Below are 8651 nucleotides of genomic sequence, written 5' to 3'. Positions count from 1 at the left end.
CCTGTCTGTCCTTCCTAAAAAGCTTGTATCCATCCATGACAATGTTCCAGTCATACAAGCTGTCCAACCAAGTCTCTGTTATTCCAACCACATCATAGTCCTCATCAAGTGAGGACTTCCAATTCTTCCTGCTTGTTTCCCAGGCTCCATGCTTTCATGTACAGGCACCTGAGGTTACTAGTTGATTGCTCTTATTTCTCGGGAAGCATGAGAACACCATTTTCATTTAAAATATTTCCAAAACACAGAAGAGCTAGCAGCTCTGACTCCTAGCTCTAGGGAATGTAGAAACTCTGGGTAGCCACATACAAGAGCAGAGGCTGCTCCAATGTACTGTAATTACAGCACATCAGAGCACTCTGTTAATTAAGTCTGCTGGAGCATGGCAATAACTGCACTCCAGCAGCCTCAGGCATTTCATGTATCATCATCCCCACACTTAAAAATGGTGGCAGGGACACTTGAACTAAAGTTTGTTGAACAGGCTTTAGTTCAAGTGCCTCCGCTGCCATTTTTAAGCATGGGGACTCTGATACATGAGCTGCAGCAGCGCTTTAAAGCAGAACTTGGAGCCACTCCAATTAAAGCGCCAAACATGTGTAAAAGTGCCTTCTAAACCCGTGGTTAGGCCAGGGCTCTCAAGGTCCTAGGAAACTTGTCCTAGGATAATCTGTAACCCTTGATGCTTCAACCCAAGGTGAGATCTTCCAGGCTGCAGGCTGTTGTGGAAACCTTCATTTTAGTGAAAGTTAATTAAAACCAAGATGCTTCCACAAAAGATTTTCAATGAACTGATATTTTTTCTCAAAAATCCATGTTTTGCTGAAGCATGGAGTCCCTTGTATGCTGTATAAGGTATATTTTTTACAGGTCAAACTATATCCCCAACAGCTGGTATCACCTCAGTTAACTACAATGACAGTCATCTATCAAAACTTACACTCATATGGCTGCTGCCATCACTGGAGCTGAACAAGTAGATTTGAGAAAAGAACAGTATTGAGAAGCTGTCAAGTCCTCAAGGAAGAAAGAGGGACTCACATCAATCCTAGGCAAATTGTCTGAAAGCATCTTGGAAGACCAGGGTTTGTTTCTGGTGGCAAAATGTAATTTCCCTTCTACCTCCTCTGACCTGGACACACTAGTGTGACATAGATGTATAAGTCCAGAATGTAATGTTCTTTAGAGTCCTTGAAACAACATAAGCTATTGTATGAAAAAGAAAACCATTTATTAATGTTCTTGTGGGGTGGGAATTGAAAATTTTCACTTTTCTTGTTTCCCAGGGTTCATCTTCAATTCTTACACTCACAGAAATATCCATTAGAAGGTACTATCTCTTAATTCAACTCTTTCACTTACATCTCACTGCACCAATTAATCATTGTGTAGTGGCCCCAGTTATTCTCTGAAGAGAGGAGATGCAAACTGCCAGATCTCTGGGATGGGAACTATATAAGTTTTTGAAGTGTTGAGGATCTTTTGGTATTTCATTTGCTCCTTGCATTCAAGAAAGTGCTATTTTTATCAATAAGGTAAGAGTTACTGTTGTCTTGTAAATTTTATAAATAGATAATTCTGTTTTTTAAAGAAATCCACTCTTCTTTTGTGCTGTTTATTAGCTATTTTAAGTGATGTAAAAAATCAGATTATTATTAAAAATTATATCATCAAAAGGAAATCCTATAACTTAATTAAAACCTTGGAAATTGAGAATATCGACCCTTTCAAAAATCCCGTCTAAATTGTTGCATTTCCCTTTCCTTTTGACAACTTCAGCTTTCCTGAATCATCTTCACTATACTCCTGCATCTGCTGTAGTCCTCTATTCCTAAACAAATCAATACATGGGGTTTCTTTTTACAAAGCCCTTGAAACCAAAGCAATTGTGTTGATGAGCTTTGATTTACTCCAAGGAAGAACACAATCAATTATCTAATCTCTTGAAAATAAAGTACATGACGGCCAATGTGCATGATGGGAGGTAAATTCCCTGATGCTATGTTGGAGATTAACACTCTTGAGAAGTAGGCAAGCAAATGCAATGATAATTTTAAGAAAGGCAGTTTTATAAAGTTAAACTTTGCACTATAACAAGGCTTCAGAGAGCAGTATATTAAACATTTAGGGTTTGTTTCACCATCTTACTGTTTCCACATAACATTCTTGGCATTGAAGTGTTACAAACAAGATTTGGGATTAGAAGATCAATCTGTCCTGAGCATGTTCTTATCCTGAAGTGTGCTAAACCAGCTTCAGAGTGGCTTGGAAGCTCAATGGCACAGAAGCTGCATAGAACATTTCCCTGTACCTGATCCCATACAAATTACTTGCTAGAGACTGAAACCCAGATTCACCAAGACCTTTATGGTAGTTTTAGAGTATTGTTGGTCCAGAAATTATACAAAAGCCAAGGATTTCTTGAGGTGATTTTTTTTCCCTTAACAATATATTTGGAATAGAGTTAGCCAAGCTTTTGAATGCAAGGCATTATTCATCTCGTCTGACAAATACATTTAGGCATTGAAAAGCTGAGCATCAAAGGGCATATTTACACGTGCTCGGATGCATTCTGATTTAGAATGCATTGGAGCACTCCAGTGTGTTGCAGCATTTTGTATATTCAGTGTCCTCACATTTCAAAATGGTGTCAGGGGCGCTTTAACTAAAGCTCGTCAAACAAGCTTACCAGACCACCATGGTAGCCTGCCACTCCTGGGCCTTGATCATCCTCTTGAGGAAGGTGATCTGCCTCTGTTTGAGGGTGAGGAGCATGTCCTAGAAGGCATGGTCTTCCAGGTCCCTCTCACTCCAGGTCCTGGGCTATCCAAGCCCATGAATCTGCCAGCTACTCCTCTGCCTCTGTGACCAGCTGGTCCAGTAGGAGGAGGGTGTGGTCCTGTGTGCATCACTGGAGGAGGCAGTGCATGTGGAAGGTGTTGGCCAAGAGTGGTGGTATCCTTGCAGACACATTCTCACTGGCAGCTGGTGGTTCTCCCCATGTGCAGCTGCTAGACCTGCAAAGCAAGGACAAAGAGGCTCCTTGTGAGAGTTTGCAACATTTCAGTGATAACATGCACTGTACCAAGGGACTGTGCACCGCCCATCCTCAAATCAGGAGCTGTGTGCACACAGTTGCCCAGGGACAAAGTAAGTTGGCTGGATGGGTCCTGCCATAGTTGGCCTCAAGCCAAGCCCTCCATCTCCGCTCCCTCTGCAGGGGCATGTGGACCACTTGCCACCTGCGGCAGGCAGCCTGCCTTCCCTGTCCCCTATCCAGGCCAGGCCAGGGCTAGAGCCTGCTGGCAGCTGCCACAGCAGCTCCTGACCAACTAACCCCTCTTCTCCTACCTACAGGCCAGGCAGTTTTCTCCTGCTCCACCAGGCCTCTGGCACCCAGGATCAGGGGGTGAGGGGCTCCCACCTGACCTTGATGAAGAGTGGGTGACAGCCCCCTCACCTCTCCCTGGCAGTCCTTTCCAGGGCCCTAAAGGACTCAGACAGGGACTCTGGGTGTTGTCAGAGATTGCCACATGCCTACAGATGAGGGGCACAGTAGCTGGGGGCCAGGCAGCTGAAGACACAGGCCCCAGAGGTCAGGCCGGGGGTCTGGAGGCCAACCTGGGCCAGCTATGGAGGCATCCCTTCTATTTGGCTCTGCCCCAGGCAGAAGGCTGACCCTCTGTTGGTGTGGCTAACTGGGAGCGTCTACATGTGTGCTACTGTGCAGTAGCTAATGCACAGTTAAACTAGTATTTGTATCTACAGGTACTAGCTAACTGCACAGTAAACTAATTTATTTCACAGTAAACGCCACACACATGTACACAGTGATGTTTTACTGCACAATAAATTAGTCTACTGTGCAGTAAAGTGTCTCATGTAGATGTGCCCTATATGCTAACGGTAGATGCCAGCCTGCCCCTTTTCTACACAAAAAGACAGTTGGAGGGGGTGGTAGAATCACCTGCTCCATTTTAGTCAATAGTTTTGCAGTCATCAAAGTCACCTGGGATATGGAAAATCTGATTCCAGTTACTGTTCTAATGAATAAGTTATTCCATTCAAAATGGGAGAGAGAGAGCCCCATGCCAAGATATCCTATAAGGTATTGGCTAGGCCCTCATTTCATGTTACACCAGAATTTAAAACGGAGGACTCCCCAACCCTATTCAGTTTTTAAAAGGAATGACTCAGGGCTTTTATATTACTTCCCCAGTGCTGGAAGGCTTGAGCATGCCCTACCAAATGCTGCCTTCCAGAGCCAGAAATTCATCGGTGAAGCTAATCTGGACTCATCCTTCACTCCAGAGGAGGAGGATCTCATGGAGGTGGAGAGAACTAAAAAGTTCCTGAGTGGCTGCAGCTGCATCAGGAGCAGCCCCTTTGGGAAGCTGTGCAAGCAGACCAGGGCCAGGACAGTACTGTCTGGCAAGCATAGGGTAAGAGCAGGTGGGAGCACAGTGCAGGCTACTCTAGGCAGGAGTGTGTGAAGCCCAACCCCATGCAGAGGATTCAGGAGCAGCTGCAGGTCAGATGGGGTGGGGGGGTCTCACCTGAACCTACAACAGACTGGGGAAAGTTCTGTTGCATGAGTCCTTTTCCCCTGCCCCCCTCAATCCCCAACTAGCAACTGGGACCAGGCAGGGAGACATACACAGCAGATTGAGAGAAATGATTATTCTCCTCTATTCAGCACTGGTGAGGCCATATCTGGAGTATGTATCCAGTTTTGGGCCTCCCACTACAGAAAGGATGTGGACAAATTAGAGAGTCCAGTGGAGGGCAATGGAAATGCCTAGGGGACTAGGGCCATAGGCGGAGGGAGAAATGAAATTTGGGGCTGAGCACATGCACATATGCATGTGTGTGCTCCCCCCAACACCTCTCATGCAGATACCCCCACACACTCAATATATGAGAGTAAGAGTTTGTTTTGAGCTGTCATGCAATTGCCTCTATATACACTACTCACAAAAACATAAATCAGGACAAAAATATATTTTTAAATAAAATTAAAATATACTAAAAATCAAATAGCTACTATAACATATGATTTGGTTTTTTATCTATACTTTGTTAAAATTATATCTTCTGAAAAATTTTATGCAGGTAGCCCTTGACAGATCATTGTAACTCATTAAGTGGCCCTGCACCCAAAATAATTGCCCACCTCTACCTCTGTGGGTCTGAGAGTGGGGACTGGGGCTGAAACCAGAGCAGATTCATGGGTGAAGTTTGAGTTCTGGAGTGAGTTAGCAAACTCCGGTTGTTGGGGTGGGGATGAGGTGTGTTCATGACCTCTGCTGCTTGAACATGCTGCCCTTCTAAAGTAAGGATAATTTGGGAAGATAATTACATAATTTAAATAATTAAAATAAACTAATTAAAATGTTTAAACTTGCTATAGTGCCATACAACTATTTATAGTCAAGGGCCATGTCTCCGTGAGATGCTGACTGTGTAGTTGTTACTGCAGTCATTTAGTACTCTTCTATACAAGTACTAAATGACTGCCCGATAGCAGCTATGCAGTCAGTGTTTCATGTAGATGTGACCCTTGAATATAGATGGCACTATGACAAGTTTAAACATTTTAATATATAAACAAGCAGTAGATGACTGTGCAGTAACCTGAGTAACTGTACAGGAGCACTAATGAACATTTTTTGTGATGCTACTGTGCAGTAGCCTAATACTACTGTGCAGTAGTGTCCCATCACAGTTTTTGCCATGTGACGCTACTGTGCAGTAGTATCTGCCTACAGCAGGGTCAGTGCCTTGTATAGATATGGCCACTTAGTAGATATATACTGAAAGACTGAGATACCTAATGTGGTTAGGAACCTAACAGATCTAAACTTCTCCAATGAAAAGTTTTTCCTTCAGAAAATCCTTGTTTTGACAAGATGAAACATTCATGATACTATGTTGCTTTTGTCAGATTCTCATTTTGGGGTGAGGGGAGGAAACAATTTCAACAAGCTCAAAATACTGTATATCTACCTTTTTACATAAAACTTATATTTTTTTCATTTTTGCTTCTATTTTGCTAAAGTTAACATCAATGCAAAGTTTCAATTTTTAGATACCCAGATTTGAAAATCTTAATATACTCATATAGGAACATAATATTTTGTAATCAAGACAATTTTTAAAGCAAGTCTGTGATTTAAAAAGTCTGTGCCACTGAGCTGATAAATCACACCCAAAGCCTTAGTATTATTCTCAGAGATACTGCTTCTTCTTTTCTTTCAATGATATTCAGCACTATTTTTAACTCTAAATTAGTATTGATCCAGTTAGCAATTTATTCAGACATTCTAAAACTTTACATATACTCATGAAAGCATCTTGAATGGGAAGAAACTTTGTCTGCTCGCAAGATTCATCACATTAGTACAAAGGTCTTGAAAATAAGAAAGAGTCATGTTTCCAGATACAAGGGCTGTTTAGCAAACACAAATGGCAACAGTGAGAGAGAGTTAAATCTGTTCAGCTGTAAGTCTGTTCTTCAATGATACTTACAATTATAAGTATAAAAAACCCTGAAACTTACACATTTTTAAAAAGGTTCAAAAACAAAACCATGAACAGAAGCACACATTTTACAGGAATTTGAAATCTGTACGCAGACCCAAATTTTGTCTTATCTTTTCAAAAACCTAACTGTATTCTTGAATCTGACCACCCTTAAAGTTTCTGCCGTTGAAATATGGACACATTCTGTAACTTAATCCTCTTTCTACATTAAAGCAGATTTTATTTTTTAATTATGTCTATCATATCACAGGTTATATTTATATTCTTAGTCCCACTTGTTTAAAATCTGTTTTAGGCTGCTGGCATGTATTAAAGGTGCAATAGGATCTGATTCACAATCCCAACAGTTGTGCTTCTTGTAATGCCACATGTGCATGGGAGGAGGCACAATTTTGGGATCAAGCTTCAGATACCATTGCACCATAATGCTGGGTCAGGGAGAGCTTATGATGATGATCCTGGGCTCCCCCTGCACCAGCAAGAACCAAACACAATCCTGGCTGGGAGCCCTGGCCAGCTGACAGACACAACCAGCTGGGGCAGTGCATCAGAGCCAAAGACTCTTATGTTCTTCCCCAGCTGGGAGCCGTGATCAGATGACAGGCACTTCTACCCAGGGAGGCCCCTGATCAGTTGACTGGTCCTCCCAGCCTCAGGAGTATACAGGCAGCTTGAACAGCTTCAGTATGCTCCAAAGCCTGGAAGCACTTAACCATGTGTTCAGTTAAAAACAAGATAGGAAACAACCACAGAGTTATTACACATATTTTGTGATAAGTTTGTGGCGTATCCCACATTTTATCACACCAGTTAATCGCACCTTAAGTGTAACTCTGTCAGAAACCTTATTTTCCCTTTGGATTTCTTAGATTTCATAGATTTCATAGACATTAGGGCTGGAAGGGACCTCAGAAGATCATTGAGTCTAGCCCCCAGACCAAAGGGCAGGAAGTCAGCTGAGGTCATAGGATCCCAGCAAGATAAGGATCCAATTGCTTGCTTGAAGGGGTTCAATGTAGGTGCTTGAACCACCTCTGATGGTAGGCTGTTCCAGACCTTGGGGGCTCGGACAATAAAGAAATTCTTCTTTATGTCCAGCCTGAAACGGTCTTGCAGTAGTTTATGACCGTTTGACATTGTCATCCCTTGGAGCAGGAGAAGAGCCAGGAAGAGAGTCCACTCCCCCTCTACTCCAAAAGGGGAGGCAGGAGTGGATTTAATTAGGAACTTCAGTAGCAGCCCCCCTAATTGGTTCATTTTCAATCTGAGGGTGGAGCCCCAGAAGGGGATATAAGCAGATGCACGCCAAGCACACGGTGCAGTCGGTGAGGGATGAAGAAAAAGCAAGGAGTCCTGGGGGCCAAAAAAAGCTGGGAGAGCTGCCCAGTGGATGTATCTGGCTGCCCAGAACAGCCCAAAAGATTCCGCTGCTAGACGGAAGTGGTAGGCAGTGCAGGCATTGCTGCATGGAGGGTCCGTGAGGGACCGGGACCTTGGGAGCTGCAGTGAGGAGGCTTCAGTCTCCAACCCTGGCACAAGGCCAGGCTCAGGAGTCAGCGCTACTGCAGGGAAAGTCATTGCGGGGTGTAAGGCCCAGGAGAAGGAGGGGCCAGGCGGTCCGGGACCTATTCCCTGCAGTGGGTCTGCAAGGGCCCCAGGAATGAAGCGGTTCTTGACCACAGGGAGCAGCATTCAAAGAAGCACAGCCCTGGCTCTGCATAAGGTGGCCCAGACCCGCAACTCCCCCTGAGAAGCATAGAGCCACTGGGATATGTGAGCAGGTCATGCCACCCACTGAAGCCTGAAACTGAGCTCTCCCTCGAAGAAGCATTAGTCAGGCCAGGGAGCTTATGAACACTGACGCACCTGGCTCCTTGGGACACATGGGTCAGTGGGGAAATGGGTCTCCCACCGGGAAGTGACACTCAGGGGAGCTAGCCTCAATAAAGAGGAGGAAGAGATGCACTAGAGAAGGGGAACCACTAGAGAACTCTTATGTCTTATATTTTGGAGTGTTTATTGATTGTCTGATATACGCTGTGCATTTTGGAGGGTTTATCAACTGTACGCCTTGTATTTTAAAGTGCCATTTATTGTTGTATTTATCT

The 8651-nt window shown here is 43.8% G+C and overlaps 1 protein-coding gene across 1 annotated transcript in view; it reads left to right on the top strand.

The window, feature by feature from the left end:
• The first annotated feature begins 1466 nt into the window (after window positions 1-1466).
• Window positions 1467-8651, top strand: part of TYRP1 (tyrosinase related protein 1) — a 100930-nt gene continuing 93745 nt past the window's right edge. Inside the window, exon 1 of the mRNA XM_019517597.1 lies at window positions 1467-1535. The gene's annotated coding sequence lies outside the window, so the exon portion shown is untranslated. The remainder of the gene's footprint in view (window positions 1536-8651) is intronic.

This window comes from Gavialis gangeticus, unplaced genomic scaffold (assembly GCF_001723915.1).
Source record: "Gavialis gangeticus isolate Ggan-Ray unplaced genomic scaffold, GavGan_comp1, whole genome shotgun sequence".
NCBI classification, from domain to species: Eukaryota; Metazoa; Chordata; order Crocodylia; family Gavialidae; genus Gavialis; species Gavialis gangeticus.
The sequence above is the reverse complement of the archived record's forward strand: the minus strand, read 5'-3'. Positions and strand labels throughout refer to the sequence as shown.